At 49.8% G+C, this 25,561-nt stretch overlaps 1 protein-coding gene across 1 annotated transcript in view; it reads right to left on the bottom strand.

The window, feature by feature from the left end:
• CHRM2 (cholinergic receptor muscarinic 2) overlaps positions 1-12,930 on the bottom strand; it is a 517,170-nt gene extending 504,240 nt beyond the window's left edge. The window contains exon 1 of the mRNA XM_069227960.1: positions 12,497-12,930. The gene's annotated coding sequence lies outside the window, so the exon portion shown is untranslated. The remainder of the gene's footprint in view (positions 1-12,496) is intronic.
• Positions 12,931-25,561: the final 12,631 nt, after the last annotated feature.

Here is a 25,561-nt window from a genome sequence, read left to right as displayed (position 1 = left end):
ATATATTTTGGCATAGCAAAGGCCATTTGAATGAGCTGCTTGCATTCTAAGCGCTGAATCTGTGCTGTTACATGCATGCCCAACGCAGCTCAAAGAAAACGTCTAAGCACCCCTATTAGCTCAGTGGGTTGATGTGCATGTAACCTGCTAGTCATAGATGGTAAATTCACAAGTGCATGGCCTCAGATTAATATCAGGAGGTTTAAATGGCCAATGATGTCATTACTGGGCAAGTGCATTGTGGGTAACTAAGAAGCAGGAAGAAACAAATCCCTTGAGAACTCTTGTTCGTGATAAAGGCCAACGAAATAAAATCCGGTTTGGTCCCACATGTTATAATTTGAAGAACACATAGCTTATATTTAGGTAATGCTGTGTGATGTGATTCTCTCCGGACTGTCCAGATAATGGAAAGGTTGGGACTGTGCCGTAGAGGTGTTAATGTAACACTAGAGAAGCTTTGCAAAGGTCCCGTGCTTCACCCTATGTGATATTTGTGAAGTTTCCAGGTTCAAGGGCGCCTTTGCCCTTGTAAGGTTTTCCTGCATATTGTGAAATAATATTCACCATACAGTGAAACCATTTTCACAGTCCTCGAACGCAGCCAAGACGTACAATGTATGCAGAAAACCGATATCAGGCGTAGGAATGGGATTGAATGCCCCCAAGACTCAATGAAGGAGTTGGGGGGCGAGTAAAGGAAAAGACTCCCCCACAAGGTAGAATATTTTCCAAGTGGATTTAAAAAAATGATTTAAAGTGCATTCTGGGAGCATGTCTACGTATGGATACATGCATATGTGTACACGAGTTCTACTATAGTGACATTTTAGTTACAACTAGGCTGCTCCTCTTTAGAGCAGGCCCACTGTAATTAGCCAATTTAGTGGCCACTGCTTTTCCACATAATCGTGGATTTGCTGCTTGTGCCACATAATCTATCGTATGCTGCATACTCTGCAGACTTTTAACAAAAAAAAGTTTTTAGCTCAACCGGCTCGAAAGTTACTAAAACACAGTGGGCGCGCAGTGAAGGCCCTTCACAAAGGTTGACTGGCCACCTTTCTGTTGCTACTGCTATATTTGGCCGTTACTCTGGTACTAATGAGGTATACCCTATGCCCAGACAGTGTTAACAAGCGTAAACGGACAAAATAATGATGTAATACTATCACAAAATGTGGCGCATTATGCCACATAACTTGTAGTTTCTTGCCTCATCGTGTCCTCGCCTGCCGCATAACTCCAATGGCCCTGCTTTCGCGGTACCGTCCGCTCTGTAATCTACCTCTTGATAAACGATGGTTCAACCTCCGGTGCTTTGCTCCTGTAATAGGGATGTCTGTGCTCTGTATTTCGTTCTGTCACACAGGTCTCTTCCGGGTACGATGCGCATCTTGGTGTGACCTTGGACTCAAGCTGCATCTCAATGACGAGGCCGAGCAGGGCAGACGGTGGTCACCTGCTCCAGCATCCCAGGCATTTCACAAATAATTATTTGTATTTTCCCATCTCAAAAAACACCACACAGATTGCGCAGGCAGTCTTCAAGTCATCTTCTTACACTGAACTCTGGCACCTCATATGCGTGGTCAGTGTCCCGCCCCACTCCCCCAGTGCTTAGTTTGTGCCAGTGTTTGAGGTCCTGAGAGCCGGGACACATTTAAGAGCACATGGTTTTAAAACATACGTTTGTGGTGCTGTATGTTTTTTTTTTTGTTTCAAGCCATGGCTCGTGCAGCAGCTCAAAGAAATATGCTCTGTCTTTAAGGTGACCGGCACACTACAAGTCTTTATTGACACTTTGTCCTGTCTTAGGCTTTTGCGCCCCCACCTAATGCATTCTGGGTATTGTAGTCTTGGTTTGCGGCCAAGGACCGAATGAGACTAGCACACCTGATAGGAATAGCAGATGAAGGTCCTGGGCTGGAAAGGGTGTCCGCACTGACATGGACTGAGTTAGTGACTTTATCTGCCTTTTACAGAGAAGTGTTATGCGGCACGAGCTGCCTGCCAAGAACAGATCAGGCCTGTGCTAGCGCCGAGAGGGAGGGAGTGGGTGGAAAGGCGTGAATGCAAATGAGGCCATTGGGGCCCTTTGCCACGTCGTGCACACACAGTGCACGGGGGAAGACGACCACAAAGAGACGATCGCTGATCCGCGCACTGTAAATCTCGAGTCTTATATTCCTTGGTTCACGGCACCTTAGTTCAGCCACCGACACGCAGTGTGCCCCTCTGCAAATCAGTTTCCCCTTGCTCTGTTCCGGCTCTCGGGGCTTTCTATTATTTATTGGTTTGTATGATTCTCGCAATGGCGGGCTCTGGGGTGGAGCTGTGCTCTTCCCGACACCCCTCCACCGTGACACAGCGCCCAGGCACAACCAACGCTTTCACTTCACATTTCGACACAAATCGTGCTCCTTTCCACGCCCTCATCACCTAATACTTACTCCCTGCCGTCTGAGCTCTTCGCAGACTGCACAGTGTCCTGACAGCCCACGCGCCGCCCCGTCGCACCCGCAGAGCCCTCTCGGCATTAAAATATGAATTATTTGTTCGAGTTCTGGAAACCCTCCACGTTGTCACTTCAGCCTCAGCGGATTCGCCCGCAGCAGCGGCTGGGGTTGCACCAGGATGGCGGGGCGCCCCCTACTTCCTCTCCGGGCGCAGTCACTGTCATCGTCCAGCGTGGAGTACGGGCGAGGCAGCCCAGTGGGTTCAGCGCCTGCTGCAGCGACGCGAGTGGCCCTTGTTACTCAGCAGGCAGCGAGGGCTGCGTGATTATCCGCCTGTGTTGTCAGTGGAGGAGGTGGGAGGGGCAGTGGGAATACCGCACATATGCCCTTCCCCCCGTTATACACCTCTGGCCTTGGCCGATGTTTTATGCCAGTCAAAGGGTTAAAACTCAACACAGAGGGCATTAATCAAGCATTAATATCCACTGCCGAGAGCTAAAACCACTGTTTTAGGCCGCAAACTATAAGCCAGAGCCTAAAATAAACAAGGGGGGTAGGCACGAAGGCAGCAGGTTGGAGCAGGAGGTCTGTAATGGTCGTTATTGGCCCTGAGCCAATCCGGTGCCTTCGGAGGAGCTGCCGTCATTGCAATGTTCTAATCAGAGACCCAGCAGAGGGCAGTAACACTGAACTGTGAACAGGCATTTCAAATTGGGGCAGTTCTGTACACAGGGAGTCAATATAGAGCAAACATGTGGCGTAACAGACAGACCTGCAGCCTTTAAAGCTGGGGAGCCAGGCTCCAGTCTCAGCAGTAGGCGCAACACCTTGTGATTCTGGAAACATCCCTTACTCTCTTTGTGCTCTCCAAATCGAATGTTCCTTGTGTAGTGTAACTGGTGCTCATGTAGAGCAGTCCAATACCTTCTGGTCGAGTTCGTGCAATGTACAACTGCAAATAAATATATATATATATATATATATATATATATATATATATATATATATATATATATATATATATATATACGTATATATATATATATATATATATATATATATATATATATATATATATATATATATACGTATATATATATATATATATATATATATATATATATATATATATATATATATACATATATATATATATATATATATATATATATATATATATATATATATATGGTATTGCCATTCTAGTGCCAAAGAGTGCTCCGAGACATCTTCCATCCCTTTGGAAAATGTATTCAGTCTGCCACGAAGGGTCTGTTTATGATGATGGTGCTGTGCATATCCCCCACATCCCCGTGATTCGTAGACCTTTGTTACATATACTGCATCACTTTACATGCACTTTTGTGGTGGAAGAGTTCTCACATATCTTCAACAACTACAGACACGTTTTGCCCTGTTTGAGATCCCACTATGTGATGTAGTTAACGTGCCCCGATAGTGACATGGCTCCCACGGCGGATACATATGCAGAGCGTCCTCTGATGGCCAAGGTGACCTAGGACCTTGCTCATCAGGTGGAAATATAAAAACCGCGAGGGGCGAGGGCTGAATGAAGTAAATAGGCTTGGCAATTATGTAAATAAACAGGACGTCCGGGGCCTGCTGGAATCCATGTTCAGATCTCCGAGTCTGTATTCCCCAGACCTCTAGGAAGCCAAGAGGACACGCATCCCTTCCTTTAAAGATTCCGACTGGAGACGACATCGATCCGACATGGCGGCGTTTCACAGCAGGAGGGACCCATGCACGAGCTGCTTCGGCCTCGGTGCCACGCGGGCAGCTCGGTCGGGTAAAGCGCATCCTGCAAACAATGCGCGTGCAACCAATATCTGCAGGTTTACATCTGACTCGACCTTACATCCTTCTTAGGACGATAAAACAAGCTCTAATGACTACATTAATACTGGCAGCTGTTACTTCTGGCTACTGCTGAACCAGGGCTGTAGCTATAAAGGTCTGTCTGTTTCTGCGCACCCGGGCACTACAGTAATAAACTCATCCTCTCCATGCTCCACTGTTTTGCTCTTGTCTCTTTACGCTGCTATATATTCCGCAAAGTGCCCGGAGGTCCTTTGTAGAGTAGTTCGGCGCTATATAAAAGAAACTAATCACAATGGTGTGCTCTGACGAACCCCGATACCTCTGCTAAAGACATTGGATGTTTCTGAGGGAACCACGCCCACCATGTGCAATGAACTCGGTGAGTACCCAGACAGCTGCTCGTGACACATGTCCACATTATGTCTTTGGTGAGAACCACCTCTGTGGGATTCTTTTGGTAAACATGCCTCCCTTGCCCTCCCTCGATGAATGTTTGATTTTGTTCATTTATATTGGGTTGCACACTTTGAAGAACTCAAATCACAACTTACACCAAATGCCAAGTCAATTGGGTTCCCCCTGGATACCAATCTCATCCTCAAGGAGCCCACTATCAAAACACAAAGACTGTCTGAGATCAGCTCTCTTCCATAGAGAGTGAACCGTTTCTTCCAGAATGCAACCGGTACTCTTGCTTCGGGTGGTGGCAAAGCCTACCTCCAGGCCTTCCAAAATCCACACTGGCATAGCAAAGGACATCCAACACACCGCAGCATGTCTCATCCAGGCCCTGAAGAAATGTGATCACATCACCCCGCCCTCCTGATGGAAAGCTATTGGCTCCCCTTCCAGTGGCATAACATAACTTCATCCTCCCCCCCCCCCCGGCGAAGTACAAGGAGGGCCCCCTCTTCTGAATTCACTCAGGAGCTCTCAGGCCACGTACAGAACTGAGGGGGGCCCTGGAGCTTTGTTGCACCTGTCCCCTTCCAGGCCTGCACCATCTTCAAAACTAGCTACGTCAATTCCAAAGCCATCATGACCGACACCCTCACTTACACACAGGCCCACCACCTCTGTTGGTTGTCAGCATACCCACAGCCAGGACACCATCAGGCGGCAGACTAAGAAGTTTAAAAATACAGAAAAAAGCAACACAACAGACCTTTTCCATCTATGCAACATCCCTGTATCCATCAGACCCACCCCCGTGCCACTTTAAGTTAGGAAAAGACCTCTTTAAAAACGCTTCATTCACAGTGCATTAACAGTCCAGAGAGCAGCATCCTCTCCGATCACTCACTGACCTTACGCTTACCTTTGACTCTGTGCTGCCTTCTGACTAGCTGTGTGCTATAGAAGTACTGGATACATACAAGCCTGGGGCCTCACATTTCTTTAATTCAGAAGAGAAGACAGGCAGCCAAGAAAGAAAGAGGTCCTTGTGATTGTCATGTGGGGGTGAGCTGCTAGAGGGATGAGGCAGAAGTAGGAATGATGGTTAGATAGACTGTAAGGTGGCGATGTGGAGAAGGTAATGGTGGTAGTGGATGTTGGTGGAAGTGGTGGTGCATAGAGGTGAGCCTGGAGGTGAAGTAGAGCATCTGGTTTTGTGAGGGAGGAATAGCTTGGTATTAAGGTAGTATATTTGGGAAGTATGGAGGTGCAGTGAGAAGGGGTAGGGCTGATGGTGGCCTTATACGCGTGAAGTAATAGAATGTGGGCTGCTCAGATGGGTTTCATGGTGGTGCTGGGGAATAGAGGTTGGGAAGAAGATGGCTTGAAGGTATGTGTGCTGGGAGTGCAAGCTAGGTTGGCAGGTTGCAGGTGGTGTGGGTTGGGTGTCTGGTGGTAGTAATGGGGGAATATGAATGAAGGTAAGGGGTCATGGGGATGGGGCTAACACTGGTGACGTGTAATGGTGGGGTGAGTGTGGCAGCTGAGTGTTCAGAAGGCAATGGTAAGCCGGTGGAGTGGAGGTTGCACTGAGGGTGTGTAGTGTGGTATGGTGGTAGACAGGAGCATAGGGTAGATGAAGGCAGGAGTGATGGCAGGAATGAGGTTCACAGTGGTGTGGTGTGAGCGTGGGAGTAGTGGAGAGATGATAGTGAGGGATCATGGGTGGAGTGGTTGAGATATTGTTGCTGTGTTCTGAACTGGATGTTGAAGCAAAACACTTTTCTACTTCCAGATACTATTGGAAGATGCGAAAAATAGCACCTGATTGAGAATAGTCGGAGGCAGTGATCCCTTGGGCTACAGGTAACCATCCAGTCCCGCTAGACACTTTGTTGTCAGCAATCTTAGGGCCTAATTTAGACTTTAGCTGAGAGGGTTACTCCATCACAAACGTGACGAATATCCCACCCGCTGCATTACGATCCCATTATAGCCTAAGGAGATCATGATACGGAGGAAGGAATATCTGTCACATTTGTGATGAAGTAGCCTGGCCACCAAACTCTTAATGAGGCCTTTTGTTTCTAAACCTCCCTTCCCTATTGAAGCACTCTGGGTGATCCCAGCCTGCCCAGTCCTCCCCTTCCTCATTCTCAGATCATAGAATCCGGAGACCGCCAGCAAGCCCTCACCCCCACACCACCAGCCATACGTAGACCGACAAATTTATTGGTTGGAGGAAGTTTTTATTACAAGTTATTTATGATATTTTTACATATAACTGCACCATAAATCACTTCAAATAAACTTTTTAATATTTACAAAAACAAAAATCACATCCGCAAGATATATTCAGTAACCATAAATCATTTACTTATGACAGGATCCCTTCCTGTCCTGAACCACCATTGGACCACACAAGTGAGCCGTACCTCACCTGTATCCCTAGGAGGGGCGGTTGCCCTGGCTACACCGTTCCTTGTCCACACGCTCAGGGTTCCGCCCCCCTTCTAAACACCAATTTGCCTAGGGGTGTAACTGAGCGGCCAAGAGCGGGAGCCCCATGGCCCCCCCAGCGATCTGGGCTCCCTACCCCTTAATCTGGTGTGTACATCCGTAGGTTGGCTCAGGACTTCAGGATCCTATCTCTGGTGTTAACCTGGGGCACCAGCCTTGGGGACCCCTCTGTTGCTCCTGGTTACTTTAATACCTCACTTACCGGCCAATACCTTCTACACAACCTAAATTAAGGAAAGGGTGGGTGGGACAACTGCGAGCCGACCGACACTCCAGCTGCCAGAATGCAAGAAGGCCGATCCTTCCTGGGGGGGCGCTTATGTAGCCCCCCACTGGCATGCGGCAGCTGGAACCGGACGGAGCTGGCGCAGCCAAAATGTTCACCTTCCTAAACTTCCGCCCCCACACCTCGCGAGGCGTGGGGGTGTAAGTAACAGGCCAGCCCATTGCACCACTAGTGCGAAGGGGTTCTTGGGCCTCGGCGGTCCCGTCTTCTAAGGGGCCGTGCTCCCCCATATTGGGTGGCGCTCTTCCAGCATCAGCCCAGGCACCATCAGTGGTGAGGGGACTAGGTGTCTTCAGGGTCCTGCATGTTATGAAAACATTGACTCAATAATCCACTTACCACGCAACGTCAGCAGGTTGAAAGGGACAACTGGGCTTGTGTAGGGAACTGAGTGTAATTAGGGACAAATAAAGAGCTACAGAGACAGTACACTATAAAAAAGAGTGCACAAAAGGGACAGACCTATTCTAATTAGAAGACAACACAGGATGGCAAGTTTGTATTAGTACCTAGAACAAGGCAATAAAGACCAGATGAGAAGCAGAAGATCCACCATCAAAGTGAACTGTAGACATCCACCGCCACTGCCACATCACAGACCACCTGAGAGACCTGCACTGGCTCCCCGTCAACAAGAGAATCACCACAACCTCCTCACCCACGCTCATAAAGCACTCCACACCACCAGACCAGAATACCTCAAAAGATGCCTCTTCTTCTACACCCCGACCCGGCATCTCCACTGCGCCAACCTCGCCCTCGCAACCATCCCATGCGGCCACAGAACTACAACCGGCAGTATATCATTCTCGCACCTCGCCGCCAAAACGTGGGACACTCTTACCACCCACCTGCGCCAGACCAAAGACATCCTTACCTTCAGAAAACTTCTCAAGACCTGGCTGTTCGAGCAGTAGCAGCACTCCCTCCCTGCCCCCCTCTCAGCGCCTTTAGACCCTCACGGGTGAGTAGTGCGCTTTACAAATTCCTGATTGATTGATTGTGCTGAAAAGACTGGCATGCAACGAAGTAGGTTGTGTTGACAGGATCACACTCAACATTCACGCAGCTTAGGTGGACTTCCACAAGATCCTAGGGGCCTTGCCGGGCTTCTCCCGGAGGACACCCACCACCCCAATGTGGTTCAGGAATGAAATCTCCAGGGATGGACCTCTGCTGGATCAAGGACAACTGGAAACCAATGTCCGCGCCAAGTAAGTGGGCGTTGCGGCGCTATGCAAGAACATAAGATAACATGCATGGATGCACAGACACGCACAGGCACACACACAAAGAAAGAACAAACAAGGTAGTGAGACTCGGAAGTGCAGCAGTCTGTGGAAACATTGGCACAAAATAAAGGCACAAAAATGTAACTGCATACGTCAAGGCAAGCGACACAAACAGGCCATGAAACGTACTGAGATGCACCTGACTGCACCATCAAGGGACTGCCCTCGGGTATGACAGGAATGAAGCTAATATAATAATACAACTCAGCACTAAAATAGCTGGAAAAAGTGACTTTTTTGTATTTGCTAACGCGTCAGAATTTTTTTATATAGTCTTTTTTATATAGTAAATGTTGGCTGTCTACAGTTAAAGTCGTTATTTCTTTTGTGTTGTGTATTTCTGAAGTTTACATAGAACTGCACGTGCAATCAATAAACACATACTCATAACACAAATTCAAGCACACAAACACCGAGATGTTACCTCAGTCATACAGAAACACTGAGTCACATATGCATGTAAAGTCAGACACGGATGGAAGCCCAATCACATATATCTCCATACACACAAATGGTTACATAAAGACACACAGATACATCACAATCGCAGACACTGACACACGCAAGCACAATTAGTTACATCACATATTCACTCACACGGACATGTACATGCACACACACACAGAGGAAGGGAAAGTAAATGCAAAGTAATACGCGTACTGTAAAGGGTGTACCCAGAATTGCACATGGAAACAGTACACAGGCAAGAAGAAGACATGCACATTGATGAACACTCGCAGAGACATTCCTACACACACAGGGGTCATCGAATATACTCAGACATCTGGAAGAACTAAGAGAAGTGAACAGACATGCTACTCACATGCTACGTGCAAACAGAGAGAATTAAACGCACACCTGCACGCACTTGTGGTGTGCTCGCAGACAGCTAAACTCACATATTATAAGTGTACAAAAGCAATTAAGGGCACATAATATCCTCACATATTATGTGCACATACAATTAAATCACGTACTTTCTTGCACACAGAGACATACATGTATGTTCGTGTATTGTATGCGCCTACAACCCCATATGGTGAAACACCTCAATGGTGGGAGGAGGTCAGATCTGGTGAATCCAGAAGACATGAATTCTGACCCCATCTTCTACCCTTCATCACGTTGTGTGACCCTGGGCAAATTACCTCTTCGTCTCTTGTAGTCTACCTCCCAAACCGGGGTGCAGAGAATCCGGCTGAAGTCCGGTATTACGTGGTGTGTGAAGCTCCATGGACTCCTCGTCCTTCATGGGAGTGTCCTCGTGGCTGAGGGTCCCGTGCACAGGACACCCGGCGTCTACATGCACTTTGTGGTCACATCTCGATGCGCTTCTCAGCCGGAGGCAGTGGATGTGTGCGCACTCGGGGCATGCTGTCCCAGAGACCTACATGTGTCCCCTTGGGCGGGGGTCAGGGCGCGGGGGTCTGTCTCAGAAATCGCATGCCAGTCAGCCAGCGCGCGAATTTCCATCCAAAACACCAGTGTTTGCCCCGATTATTAAGATTTTCAGGAACACGCTGAGCGCCTTGAGGACAACAAAGCCAGTCAGTACAAGGCGCTACACTGATATCAACCTGTGATTAACAATCCCAGACCTGAGCCTGTCCAAAGAGCTCAGGTTTTAAGAAAGCAGCGCGCGCTACAGCACCAAGTAATGAACCACAGACCGACTGCCACCGACCCACCCACGCACCCCGACGTGTTTACTAACACTCTGAGCCAGGCTTCCCCCTGGGGCAGGGTCTTCTGTGGAAACCTGGGCTCCGCTGGGCAGCTGTCATGACGTCACGACAGCTAGAAACGACGTCACGACTGCCCTCGAGTTCAGTACATTAACCCTTCCGATCGTAGGCGCATTTAGTGGCGCTATAAATGTAAGGCATCATTTCGAAACAGAGACTATTAGAACTACTTCAGAGTATCGCGACATTTATCAAAGGCATCATATATGTCCATATCACAACAGATAGTGGTGTTAAACAAAATTCACTATATCACAACAGTTATTATCAATGAACTCGTTATCACATAAAATGATATCACACACGTTAGCTATGATATTACAACAGTATCGTATCATATTGCAATAGTCATCAGTGTCATCATAGGCATCATTTCCTATAACTCAAGGTTATCAGTGACACCGCAACAGTAATTATTCATAGATCAACAACTATCGATTACATCATAACATCTAGTTCATTGCATCGCTATAGTTTTGGATAGCATGATGCCAGTAATTAGCAATATTCAACAGGTGTCCACGAAGCCAGGTCAATAATAAATTATATCGCAACAGCTGTCAAGGCATCAAAAACGTAGGCGCTACAGCTTGTGTCATGGCAGCTTTCTATGAGATCACGTCTCTCATTCTTACCATCACAAAACGTGTTGGTGACAGTGCGACAGAGTTAAACAAACCCCACTCGTGTCTCCTTCACACGCCTCGTGCATTCGGACAGACCCCAACAGCTGTCAGTCGCTTCACTGGGCTGTCCAGGCCGTCCGCACAACTTACGATGACGTCACAGCTGCTCCAATGGCACCTCAATTATTTACTGATGACATCACAGGAGCTCTGATGAAGTCACAGTTGGTTTAAATTGCCCCTCGTCGGCTTTTGTTGATGTCATACCAGCTTTTGAAGGCATCGTATGGTCATGACGTCATTCTAGCATTCGATGACAACACAATAGTGAGGGATGACATCACACTTAGTGAGGCTAGAATCAAACTACTTGTGATCACATGGACAACACTGCACTCGTTTTCCGTGGTGTCACATCACGTTTCAGTGACATCCCAAGAGCTCAGTCTGTCGTTCGTTTTACAAACCTTTCTTAACTTTAGCGTCATATTTAGCGCACTCCGTAAACTAAAACATCCCCTTGCCTCGAGTAGCTAATCCAGGACTCAAACTTCCGAGAGAGACGTGAGAGGGAAAAGTGCGGAAAGAAGCCTGTAGAGCCGGCCACCTAATATTGCCCCTCGTGGCCCACATTTCACCCATCTTCTAGTTGTGACAATTTCACTTGAGTTTTTCACGGATTCCCAAGAGGACAACAAAACCTCTTTTCCCCTCACTTCTCTCGGCTGCATCATTTGTCTACCCCCTCTGCCCACCTGTGCAATAGTGTGCGCCTCTTGGCGCCTTTACAGCGACCGATGTACACACGCACGACCACTGTGCCTACGCGGCACACACGTCTTCCAACAGAGCCCGTCCTAGAACAGGGTGTGTCCAGTTCCCCACAGCCATGCACAGACGTGTTATTATTAAAGGTCCATAATGTATTCCAGTTTCTGGTGTGCACAGCTCCAGGTAGAAATTCCAGCTGACCAGTTACAAATGGTTACTACTAGTTCCAGTTACGGTATATGGGCTTTTGGACATATGGCTCTCAATGTCCAGCGTGGAAGGTAAAGAGGGCATATACTGGTTAAATAAGTTCCATGTGAGGTCACTCAACACCATCAAACACCACGTCCAGTTTCGACGCGCAACTGGAATCTTCCCCATAGCTGCCTAGCAGCTGGTAAAATACATTTATTTGCTGATTATCAGTTCCACTAGAAACCATTTGTAACTGGTAAAATGGATTTCCCGCTAGTGGTACAAATAGACAGTTGGGAAGGTATATTGAAATAATGTTTCATCGCTGTTAGAAAAACACATTGACGAGGAAGAGGAGCCCTACCTGGCAGCCGATCCAACAGGTCTCATCCCTCCCAGACTCGCAGCAGAGCAGGTGGGCAGCCTCTGGCCCTGGAGGGGCAGCCCGGGTCCGAGTTCATTAGTCCCGGGGGCTCTCTCCCATCTCTGCCCGCGGGGCGCTGCTGAGGGCCGGGTTAGCGGTCAGGCGAGGGGTGGCCCTCGGTGGAGCAGGTGCCTGGCTCGGGGGGACATCCTGGGGACAGGGTGCAGAGCTGCTCCGGTGCGCTCCCCTCTAGCCTCGGGCGGGGAGCGGTGTCTGGGAGAGGTGGCTCCGGCCACTTGCCATGCGGAGGGGCGTGCGCAATGCTGCCGCGGCGGCTGCCTCCCCTGCCAGCGCGCACTGTGCCGGAGCGGGTACAGCCTGCTCTGTGGGAGGAGAGGGGGACCGCGCTCCTGCCAGCGCCGAGGAGGTGGGCGGGGGTAAAAATAGCAGCGAGGCCGTGCTTGGGGTGTGGGATGGCTTCCCACAGCCTGGCTCCCACCCCTGATCCCACCCTGCCGAGGGAGCAGCCCACCGGCTCAGGTGCCCACCTCTGGAGCCCTCGGGGTGACCGCTGAAGCAGAGTCCTCTGGGCTGTGAGTGTCAGTGTGTGTGTCTGTGTGTGTGTGCCTCAGTCTTGTGGGAAGGACAAAGTGTGTACAGTGCGTGTGTGCGCGCGCGTGTGTGGAGTGCGGGGTTGGAAATGATCTGTTTTCACAGCGTGTAGTACGTGGGTTTTGCGTGTTTGTGTGCGGGATGGTGCAGTGTGCTTAGAAATGACTGTGTGTATTGTCTGTGCGTGGGAGCGCGTGTGTGTGTCTGTATGGCTTTGGGAATGAGCAGCAACTGCAATGTCTAAATATGTATTTATGCAGTTAGGAACGAACACACGTTGTGTGCGAGCAGTGTGTGTTTAGAGGGGTTCGAATCCTATATGTTTATGTGCGCGTGTGCCTCTGTGGGGTTGGGACTGGTCTGTGTGTGCGTGCAGTGTGTGCCTATGGGAGGAATGGTCTGTGTGCGAGCTTGTAGCGTGTGCCTATATGGGGTTGGGAATGGTTTGTGTGCGCGTGCACTGCGTGCCTACATGGGGTTGGGAATGGTCTGTGAGCGCGCGTGCAGCATGTGCCTACGTGGGGTTAGGGATGGCCTGCGTGTGCAGTGTGTGCCTATATGGGGTTGGGAATGGTCTGTGTGCGCGTGCACTGCGTCCAATATGGGGTTGGAGATGGCCTGTGTGTGCGCGTGCACTGCGTGCCTATATGGGGTTGGGAATGGTTTGTGTGCGCGTGCACTGCGTCCAATATGGGGTTGGAGATGGCCTGTGTGTGCGCGTGCACTGCGTGCCTATATGGGGTTGGGAATGGTTTGTGTGCGCGTGCACTGCGTGCCTACATGGGGTTGGGAATGGTCTGTGAGCGCGCGTGCAGCATGTGCCTACGTGGGGTTAGGGATGGCCTGCGTGTGCAGTGTGTGCCTACATGGGGTTGGGGATGGTCTGTGTGTGCGCGTGCAGCGTGTGCCTACGGGGGTTAGGGATGGTCTGCGTGTGCAGTGTGTGTCTACATGGGGTTGGGAATGGTCTGTGTGTGCGCGTGCAGCGTGTGCCTACGGGGGTTAGGGATGGTCTGCGTGTGCAGTGTGTGTCTACATGGGGTTGGGAATGGTCTGTGTGTGCGTGCAGTGTGTGCGTGTCTATTGGGGAAATAGTCTGTGTGCGTGCGAGCATTGTGTGCCTCTGTGGGGTTGGGACTCGTCCGTCTGTGCGTGCATTGTGTGCCTATGGGAGGAATGGTCTGTGTGCGAGCTTGTAGTGTGTGCCTATATGGGGTTGGGAATGGTCTGTGTGTGCGTGCAGTGTGTGCGTGTCTATTGGGGAAATAGTCTGTGTGCGTGCGAGCAGTGTGTGCCTCTGTGGGGTTGGGAATGGTCTGTGTGTGCGTGCAGTGTGTGTCTATGGGGGGAATTGTGTGTGCGTGCGAGCAGTGTGTCTCTATTTTGGGTTTGGAATGGTGTGTCTGTGCGTGCAGTGTGTGCATATGGGGAAAATGGTCTGTGTGCATGCCTGCAGTTTGTGCCTATATGGGGTTGGGAATGGTCTGTATGTGTGGGTAGTCAATGTGTGTCAATGGGGGAATGGTTTGTGCGCGTGAAGTGAGCATCTGTGGGGTTGGGAACGGCCTCTGTGTATGCGTGCAGTGAGGGCATATCTGGGATTGGAAGTGACCTGTGTGTGTGCGTTCAGTGTGTGCCTACGGGGAAAATAGTCTGTGCGTGCGAGCAGTGTGTGCCTCTGTGGGGTTGAGAATGGTCTGTGTGTGCGTGCAGTGTGTGCGTATGGGGGGAATTGTGTTGTGCGTGCGAGCAGTGTGTACCTATATGGGGTTGGGAATGGTCTGTATGTGTGTTTGTGATCATTGTGTGACTATGGGGAATGGTTTCTCTGCGTGCGTGAAGTGAACAACTATGAGGTTGGGAACGGCTTCTGTGCAATAAGGTGCAGTGAATGCTTATCTGGGATTGGAAATGGCCTGTGTGTGCGCGTGCAGCATGTGCGTACGGGGGTTAGGGATGGCCTGCGTGTGCAGTGTGTGCCTACATGGGGTTGGGAATGGTCTGTGTGCGCGTGCACTGCGTCCAATATGGGGTTGGGGATAGTCTGTGTGTGTGCGTGCACTGCGTGCCTACATGGGGTTGGGAATGGTCTGTGTGTGCGCGTGCAGCGTGTGCCTTCATGGGGTTGGGAATGGTCTGTATGCACGTACACTGCGTCCTATATGGGGTTGGGAATGGTCTGTGTGTGCGCGTGCACTGCGTGACTACATGGGGTTGGGAATGGTTTGTGTGCGCGTGCACTGCGTACCTATATGGGGTTGGGAATGGTCTGTCTGAGCGCGTGCAGCATGTGCCTACGTGGGGTTAGGGATGGCCTGCGTGTGCAGTGTGTGTCTACATGGGGTTGGGAATGGTCTGTGTGCGCGTGCACTACGTGCCTATATGGGGTTGGGAATGGTCTGTGCGCGCGTGTGCACTGTGTGCCTACATGGGGTTGGGAATGGTCTGTGTGTGCGCGTGCAGCGTGTGCCTACATGGGGTTGGGAATGGTCTGTATGCGCGTACACTGCGTCCTATGTGGGGTTGGGAAAGGTCTGTGAGCGCGCGTGCAGCATGTGCCTACGTGGGGTTAGGGATGGCCTGCGTGTGCAGTGTGTGCCTACATGGAGTTGGGAATGGTCTGTGTGCGCGTGCACTGCGTGCCTACATGGGGTTGGGAATGGTCTGTGTGCGCGTGCACTGCGTGCCTACATGGGGTTGGGAATGGTCTGTGTGTGCCCGTGCACCGCGTGCCTACATGGGGTCTGTGTGTGCGCGTGCAGCGTGTGCCTACATGGGGTTGGGAATGCTTAGATTGCGTAGGGGGCAAGGCTGTTTACAGATGGCTGCATTTAGTGGTCCAGGAAGATCCCCGGAGACAATGTGGGTGTATCTTTGCGTCCAGGACGCACGTGTGCGAGGTAAGGATTACTTTGCACGGACAATTTTGTCTGTGCACAGTGCGGACGTGCACCACTCGCTGTGTGCTTTTGTCTGGGGACAGTCCTGTGTGCGTGTGCACGTGGGCTCCCACGGTGCGTGCTCGAGAGTCCGAGGTGGCGGCGCGCACCCGCGAGCTGCGCAGAGAGCGGGTCACTTTTGGGGCCAGGGTGACCGGAGTACTCGCAGTCGGGGACTCTCGAGCTAGAATGAGACCAGAGGCAGTGCTTGCTGGTGGGCGGTGGGGTGCACAGGTTATAGCCCCTTCTCACTCGGTTCTGTTTCTCTCTCCCTCCTCTCAGCCTCTTTCTTTGTTTCCCCCGCGCTCCCTCTCTTTCTCTGTGTTGCCCCCCACGAGGTCTCGCTTTCTCTGCTTCTCACTATCTAAGCCTTTCACTCTTTCTGTCTCTCTCGCTGCATCTCCTCCTCTTTCTCTGCCTCGCTCTCTTCTCCATGTTCCCATCTCTCCCCTTTCCTCACGCGCTCTTTCTCTCCCTCTCGCTCATCTTCCCTCAATCTCTCCTCACCTTTCCTGCGCAGTCCCTCCCTCTCCTCCCATGCCCTCTCTTCACCCCCTGCTCTTTACCCTCCCCGGCACCCCCCCCTTCTCTATCTCCTATTCCACTCTTACTCTCCTCGCGGATGGCCTGACGACCACCCCCGTTCTCCTTGTCCCCCCCCCCCCCCCCCCCCCCGGCGCCCACACACACTCTCCTGTCCTTACCCTGTGGCTGGAACAACGCGACGAGCCGGCGTTCCACAAAGCACCTGGAAACACAACTCTCCCTCCTATCTCCCTGCTCTCTCTGCATCTCTTCAGCGGTTCCCTCCCCTCCATTCTTTCTGTGCTCTATCCCCCGCTCCCGCCGTTCCTCGCCCAGTTCTCCTAATCCTGGGCGCCCCTTCTCTCCTGTGCTGCTGCTCCAGCCCTCTAGTCTGCCCCCCTAAACCCACAGGTCACCCCATGTCTTGCAGTCCCTGCCTCTCTCTCCTGTGCTGCTCCAGCCCTCTAGACTGCTCCCCCCCTCCATCTACAGGTCTCTCTCCTGTGCTGCCTCTCCAGCCCTCTAGACTGCCCCCCTAAACCCACAGGTCACCCCATGTCTTACAGTCCCCTGCCCTTCGCTCCTGTGCTGCTCCAGTACTCTAGACTGCTCCCCCTCCATCTACAGGTCGCCCCATGTTTCACAGTAACTGCCCTCGCCCCTCTCTATTCCTTCATCTTTCCTCCCTCCCTCTCTCATAAATTCCTCTCGTCTGCACTCCATCCCTCGTGTAGTCTCTTTTCCTGTCCTCTTGTCATTCTGTGTCATTCTCTTCTTCTTCGGTTCCCTCTTCCCTCCTTCTCATCTCTTCCCTTTCCTTTCTTTTTCTAATCATCTCATTCACGTTCGTTTTCACTCTTCCATTGCTTCCAAACTTTTTCTACCCCTCCCATCTCTCACCAAGTGCCCGCTGTCCCGTGACCCCCGTTCTGATCACCCTTCTTCGATCCATCTTTCGCTCCCTTCCCTCTGCCCCGCCCCCTTCCTGGCTGATCATATTCAGGTGTCCCCTCTCATCCTCACACATCGCCCCCCCCTCTCCTTCTCTCCTCTATTCGCGGTGCCCTCCGGTGCCACCTCTAACTTGTTGGACCCTTAATTCTCCCACCCACCTCTCCCCACTACCCCCGACGTCAAAGAGCTGAACAATCAGAGCAGCGACCATATGTGTAAAAGTATGAATTACACCAATAACAACATAACATACAGCTAGTATGTATGTATGATTGTATGTATGTGTGTATTTATTATTGTTGATGATAATAATAAGAAGAAGAAATAAATAATACGAATACTGATAATAACATGTAATAATAATACTACGAGGTACAATGATGATAATAATAATGATGTTGATACTTTAGTACTGCTACTACCAGTATTAGCGCCGCGGTCATGTCCGGAGTGGCCGCCCCTCCCAGCAGCGCAGCCGTGCCTCGGCCCGCGCGCATCACCAATGACTCCCTCCGCCAGGAGAGTAGAGTGGCTCCGCACATCTGGGCGCCTTCTTTCTCTGCCTCGAATGCACATCTGGCTGTTACTTTAAACAGGGGGTGACCGCGATTATACACCTTTCTGTGTGTGGAGACAGTGCAATTAGATAGGGCCTACTCCCTGCAGTAGGTAGACACACAGGTAGGCTACTAATTGAATATCTATCTATCTATCTATCTATCTATCTATCTATCTATCTATCTATCTATCTATCTATCTATCTATCTATCTATCTGTCCGTCCGTCCGTCCGTCTGTCTGTCTATCCATCCATCCATCCATCTATCCTGCCCAGCCCGTCCTCTCTGCCTGCCTCTGCCTCTCTGCCCTCCTCCACCATACCCACGCTCTGCTTTTCTACTCTCCTCCTCAGCTGTCCGTGTATCCACGTCTGTCCACCTGTCTGTACATCTGTCTGTACATCTGTCCTTTCTATCGAGGGAACCTGTCAACTTACCTTTTTCCCTCTATCACTCGCCAGCAAAGGCCTCACCCACCCCTCCCCCCGCCCCCACCCCCTCTACAGCATCAGGAGCTCTTTATCTACAATTTTCACATCAGCACCGATTCCTTTTTTCAATTACCTTTTTTTTCTGAGCTCCCTCTCGTCTGCCTTGCAATTCCATGATAGAGAAGCAGCGAACCCCGGGGCCTCGGGAGAGGCAGGACGTGTTTGTGGTTATTGTAATCCATCACACTGCTGCCTTTGGACCACAGCACGTCGATGTGTGTTTGTAATGTATGCGCCTCTCTGCCGGTGTGTACAGAAGACACTCTTTCAGGTCCATTAATGCCTCTGCGGGCAATAACCGCAGTGTCAGTATCAGAAGGCCTGATTGCAGCTCTAAAAATACATTAAAAACAGACGGAGCCTCAAATGTGGCGAAACAGACACAAATCCGCCATGAATAGCACCAAGAGCGCTCTTTAAGGAAGATAATTAAAGTCTCCGGTGTTGTAAAAGGTGTCGACGTTTTGGGGCCTCTATGGCAATTTATAAAGTGGTCTTTAGGTAAACCTATGTCGCTGCAATGCACCCAAGGAACCAACATACACAAGCTCAACCTTAACTCAGCCTACTGAATTTATTGTGTTGGTTGTGCATTCTCATGTGGACTTGCTCTCTGCACAATTATCAGTGGCTTGGTGTACACGCACCGTATTTTCTGGGTACAGCGACAACATACTAGATTTTGCCAGCAGGAAACTCTGGACAGTAAAAACCTCTTTATAACATAATTGAGTTGCATCTCAGACCCGTTCCCTGCCCCCAGCTCAACTTTCTGCCAAGAAAAATGGGATCATCCCTCAACCCCAACACCGCGCAGGTATCCTTGCCAACATTTACGGATCGATCCAGGTGGAAAAAGTCTAGATTAAAATCCCAATACTATGAATACCATGTACAATTCTGCCAGGTAAATCTGGGGCCACACAGTTATTCCCCATCAAGGGGCTCTAACTTGCAAATGCAGGAATTCTGTGTGGAAGTTCTGTCTGGTATCATTAACACCGGCCACCAGGATCTTCACATCTCATAAATGGACTCATAATATCTCTCACATTTAGGTCATCACTTCTCTAGTAGAAAGACTCCCATTACAAGATTCTGGGTTCTGAGGAATGTGAAACCTACAGAAGATGGAGGCTAGTGAGCCCACGACAAGATGGCCGCACACTAGTGCAGCTCTGATGAATGATGGGCAACATCTGTCATTATCCTGTCCTCCGGCACCTATCTACACCGTGAATTGCTGGCTTGATGTGCGGGTGGAGACGGTGACCTTGTTCCACCCCCTTCCCTCCCACGAAGCACAAAAACAGGCAGAACGAGGCACTAAGGCCGATCATGCATGAATTGGTGAGGCGCTGCAAGCCGTAATCTAAGATGGTGGCCACATGGCGCAGTAGACTACGGATGGAGCCTTGCCTGCTACATCATTGGACGTGAGCTGTGGGACAGTGTGTGGCTGTCCTCGGGCCCCTGCTAGAAAACGTCAGCTTGTTGGAACGAGTGGGGGCTGGAGAGGAGCCAGTATGCGCTGCAGGTTCTGTCTGAGGTGTGTGGTGTTGGGCGCTGTGGCAGTCTGTGGCCTCTTTTAATGGCAGCCGGGAGAGTGGTTTAATGGCCTTTGGCTTCGGGGTTGTTAGTCCTTCCTGAATCGTGCTGAGGGGCTGCATAAAGGAGCAAGTAAGAGGCGTAGAGGAGTGACTGCCAGTGGGAGCTGGCGGTTCTGATAACATACGCTGACCAGCGCTGGGTCTGACGGACATATATGGCCTTCCGACGGCCCTTGCCACGGGCCTGTATTGGCAGCGTTGCTGTGATCATTGCACCCAAATTCCCTCCTGAAGCCTGCAACACCACTAGCGCTTGAAGCTTGAGGTAAGCGCTGTGCCTCAACTTCTGTGCATACGGCCAAATATTGAAATGCTGCATGAGACTGGTGGTGAGATAGCAAAGTGAGCTCTGGGCATGTGCAATGAGATAGACTGGCTGGCAGAAGGAGGCCCGCTTTGTGATGGGGAGCTGACACAGTATTGCTGCCAAGACCGAGTGACGGCTGGGATCTTCGGGGTCCCCCATCTATGGTGGAGCTGGGGAACCAATATTAGTGGGGCCAGTGTGAACCACAGGACATTATATGCTATAGAGCCTGGCGACAACTCAAGCCGCATTGTGTCGCATATGTGCTGGACCCCCGGCTCTGCTATTTGCTGGATCTGACCTTTGACAGTGTGCTGCAATATGGAAGACAGATAAGCAACAATTGTGCCTTACCTTTGAGGCCCAGCGTCTTCACAGATCTCAACCAGATCCGGTATCTGACCCTGAACCAGACCCATCTCCCCGATGGCCGAATACACTGGAGACCACGCTGTTGCCTACGCAGCAGAGTCTGCAATCTTTAGATGGGAAAATATCTGCATGGGCCACATGGCGGGGAAGCTGGTCAAGCTGAACACACGGATAACCAAGGCAGAACAACATATTTCTACAGCTGAAGATGAACTTCAAGTGGTGACATTGAAGTGTCTGAACATGGAAAAGGTATGGGTGGTGATCCAAGCTAAAAATGAGGACTTGGAAGAGCAGTCCCGCCGGAACAACCTGAGGATTACCGGGGTACCCAAGTTCACAAACAATGGAAAAATTGAACTAATTGTGGATACCCCGGTGGGAGAGATATTCGGTTTGGAAAATATGTCATCCATGATGGTGGTGGAGATGGCGCATACAATACTTTTGGCTTGACCCCATCCGGGGGCACCGCAGCATCTCATTGTATCAAGACTCCTCCAATACTGGGACCGGGACACTGTACTCTGCCTTGCCCAAGAGAAAAAGACCATTAAGTATCAAGGCAAGGAGGTAGCTTTCTTTCCAGACTTCACAGCAGCTGGAATACCTTCCAGAAAAAAAGAAGCTACAACAACTGGACATCTCATTTGCCATGCTATACCCAGCAAGGTTGCGAATCAACCACTGAGATTCACCAAGTATCTTGGCTACAGCAATAGCAGCATTAGATTTTGTAGAAACACTTGCTCTGAAACATTGGAAGCCACCTGAATCTGAGCTTGATGAACCTGATGATTAGCTTAGAGTCTTGCTTTCATAATGGAATGAGCTGCCTAAGGACTGCGCCATGCTGGAATTTAACCTTGGGCCCCTGTCCCTGGTGCTCAGTCCCTTTGTGCAACTGACATGGGGGTGATTTACAGCAGGAGGCCTTGATGAGGTACTGTTTTGCTGGATGTAGGTGGGCTTCTGGTGCATTGGGATTTCTTGTGCCACTACATAGCCAGAGGCTTACTCGTTCTCAGCCATCTCCACATATTAGGAGTTGATGGTGCGCCTAGCTGTCCCTACATGGGTGCACCCCAAGCTCTACTGATTCACTGCGCAATGTTTGATGTTATAAAATGTAGGATTGTTGCTATGGACACATGGCCACTGTTGTTATCTGATGATGGGGATGTCTTTGTGGAAGGTCCTCTGTGGTTTCTTCGAGTCTTTCAGTTGTCTAGCCAACCCCTCAGTGGCGATTGTCAAGTCCTGGGTGCAGCAGGCAGGGTTTGATGCCTTTTTTCTTCTTGCAGCAGGACCTCTGTTCTCGTGTATCGGGTCTTCTTTGTCAGTAGTCTTCTTTTGTCTGTCAAATCTGATCTGCAGGTCTAGGGATGCCCACTAAATACTGCATTTAGTGGGCATTGGGGGATTACCTGGTAGTAGCCAATGGGCCACTTGCATTAGGGTGGCTACACCCACTGTGTGACCACTGCCTGTGTGAAGGGGTCACATCCCTAACCTTGATAGGCTATTTTTCTGCCATGCAAGATGGAAGAAACTGAAATGGAGTGGTCACCTCACCTGTCACACCTGAGGGGTGGTGCAAGCTGGGGGTGGCCACTCCCCCTAATCTGGCTAAGTTTTCCCACTGGTTTTCCCACTCAAAGTGGGGGAGCAGCAGAGTCAGAGGTCAGATTTAAAGGTGGTAAAGCCTTTGAAGATGACCGCTGGTGCAGGGTGCCTGCCTGGGGGAGGAGTTGTAACGTCTCCACCCAGGAAAGGCTTGTGTGCTGGCTCCTCAGAGCAGAGGCTCTCACCCCAGGAGACCAGACGTCTGTCTGGTGGTGGCAGGCTGGTCAAACCAGTCATCAATCATGCCAGGGCTAGTTTTGCCTCTAAGGTGCCCTCTGGGTACATTTTGTAATCAATCCAACACTGGCATCAGTGTGGGTTTATTACTCTGAGTTGTTTGATACCAAACAACCCAGTATTCAGAGAGGCCACCCTGTATCTGGGTAACTCGTACTGACCAGTGTCCCTCACATGCATTTGCTGTGGCTTCCCTGTATACTTGCTATCTCTTAAATTTTTGCAAAGACACAGTAGGGTCATATTTGCTCACACACACATATGCCAAATTAAAGGAAGGACATGTACTGATGTATTTTACATGTCGTTATAGTAAAATACTGCCAAATTCGTTTTTCACTGTTGCAAGGCCTATTTCTCCCATAGGTTAACATAGGGTCTGCCTTTAAATATTGTTTAAGTGTAGTTTCCCATTGGGAGCAGATGGAGATGTGGAGTTTGGGGTCTCTGAACTCACAATCTAATAATAAATGTTTTGGTAATGTTGGTTTTTAGATTGTTTAAAAATGCTACTGTTAGAAAGTGGGAAGTTTCCTGCTTAACCATTCTGTGCCTCTGCTTGGCTAGTAAATATACGTCTGGGTCAGACTGACAGATGGGCTGTTTGTGAATTCACTCTAGACACCAAACGAGCAGGGTTGTGTCTTGCATACCCTGATGAGTCTTCCCAGGCTAGAATGGGAGGGAGGAGCTGACACCTGCACTTGAAAGGGCTATGTCTGGCCTCACACAATACAGTTTCCAACCCCCTAGAGTGTGTCTGGGGCAGGACAAGGAAGAGACAGAGTCTTGTGCACTACAAAGACCCCCCTTTGAAGTTTGCCTACTTCAAAGGCAGAAATGAGTACAAGTATTGCACTGCTGACCCCACAATTTTAGATTACTTCTAGATCAAGAGGAACCTCTGCCTAGGAGAAGAGCTTGATGCTTGAGGAGGACCTGCCACTCTGCCTGTTGCTTTGCTGTGCTGGCCCACTGCTGCCTCTTTTACCTGAAGAGGGAATGGACTGGACTTTGCTTTCTGAAAACCTGCTCGTTAAATTTCTCCAAGGGCTTGGACTGAGCTTGCCCCCTGTTCTGAAGTCTCAGGGACATCAAAGATTTCACCTGCCAGTGCCTGGGCTCTTCTGCTGAGAGTCCTGACTTGCTAAGTGGTGCCAAATCCAGTCCCTGGGCCCTTAGAGGTGGAAGCTGGTGACCTGCGAGGGAAAATCCACACACTGTTGTGTGTGCATCCAAAAACTCTATTCAGCGCCTGTCCCGCAGCTGAAAATTCAAAGCAGCGCCTGCCTCGCGGCTGGAGAATCGACTCAGCACCTGTTCTCAACGTGGACCCTTCATACAGCACGTCAAAATTTTCCACACATCGACCCAGGGCGTCAAAATCTTCAACATCATCGCACAGACCTGAGGCTTCTTGTCAGGAAATTGACGCATGCCTTCCCTGCGAGGAAAGAATCGACACATCGCTTACCCAGCGGAGAAAGAATCGATGCACCGCCTCCCTTGCAAGTAAGAAATCGACGCATCATTTATTTTTCCGACGCATGCTCACCCGTGTGGCTTTATTTTCGATGCATACCAGATGCTTTGTGCTAAAACAACGCATCCATTGATTTCTATAGATTAAGACTCTTTTTACTTTAAAAATTCATATGCATGTGTATGTTGGATTTTTGTTGTTTTGGTCTTGTTTGATTTAGATAAATATTGGCTATTTTTCTAAACTTGTGTGGAGTCCTTTGTGGTGTTTTCACTGTGTTAATGTGTGCATTTGTACACATAATTTACACATTGCCTCTGAGATAACCCTGACTGCTTGTGTCAAGTTACCAAGGGGGTGAGCAGGGGTTATCTGAGCTGTGTATTTCCCTTACCCTGACTAGAGTGAAGGTTCCTACTTGGACAGGGTATAAACTGACTGCCAACTAGAGACCCCATTTCTAACATTGATCTACTACCACTGCTTTACTCAGCTCCCTCAAGTCCTCACAGAGTCTTACATCTCCACTGGCCTTTTGTGCCACAACAACTGGAGAAAACCACTCTGTGCCCTCAAATTCTTGAATTATCCCTTCGCTCACTGGCCTCTCCAGGTCTTTCCTCATAGCATCTCTCATCATTAAAGAAACACCCCTTACTGTGCAAGTGTTAGGCACAACTCCTGACTTGAGTTTTATTTGTTGTACATAATGTTTTAGGCATCTTAATCCTTTCCTGAGGACTTCAGGAAACCTTTACTCTATGCTCTGTTTCACACATTCTTCACCATCCACTAAGGAAACTGTTGTCTTTTTGTCCCTCAACCTTACTGAAGGTACCTCATTGGGATCCAGATAGAACTCTAATTCCTGCTAGTGTACCTAACTAATTAAAGAGTCACCTTTGCAAGACACATACACCTTCCCCAAAATCATTCTGTCCTTCAACTCAATAGTTCCTACAAAATAACCCAATAACTTTATGGGTTTGCCGCCATAACCTTTAGGTTTAATATCCAACCTACACAATTTGACTCTTGTTTTGAGATGTTCATCATAAAATGCTGTGGGTATTAGAGTTATTTTGGCTCCAGAATCAAAAAGCATGTTGACTGAACTGCCATTAACACGCACCATTTCATAAGGGCCCTCATAAGAACCCTTCCGTACTTGTAAAATACATAACTTTCACAATCAGATCAGAGCCATAAACCACTTCCGTCAATTTCTTCAGCCCTTTGGCACCCCTACAACATGATGTGAAATGGCCCTTCCTGCCACAGGTTTTACAAGTGTTTTTTCTCCCGGGACAGTCCATCTTATTGGGCAGGTAACCCACTGTCCCACATCTG

The sequence above is a fragment of the Pleurodeles waltl genome, chromosome 4_1 (genome assembly GCF_031143425.1).
Source record: "Pleurodeles waltl isolate 20211129_DDA chromosome 4_1, aPleWal1.hap1.20221129, whole genome shotgun sequence".
NCBI classification, from domain to species: domain Eukaryota; kingdom Metazoa; phylum Chordata; class Amphibia; order Caudata; family Salamandridae; genus Pleurodeles; species Pleurodeles waltl.
The sequence above is the reverse complement of the archived record's forward strand: the minus strand, read 5'-3'. Positions and strand labels throughout refer to the sequence as shown.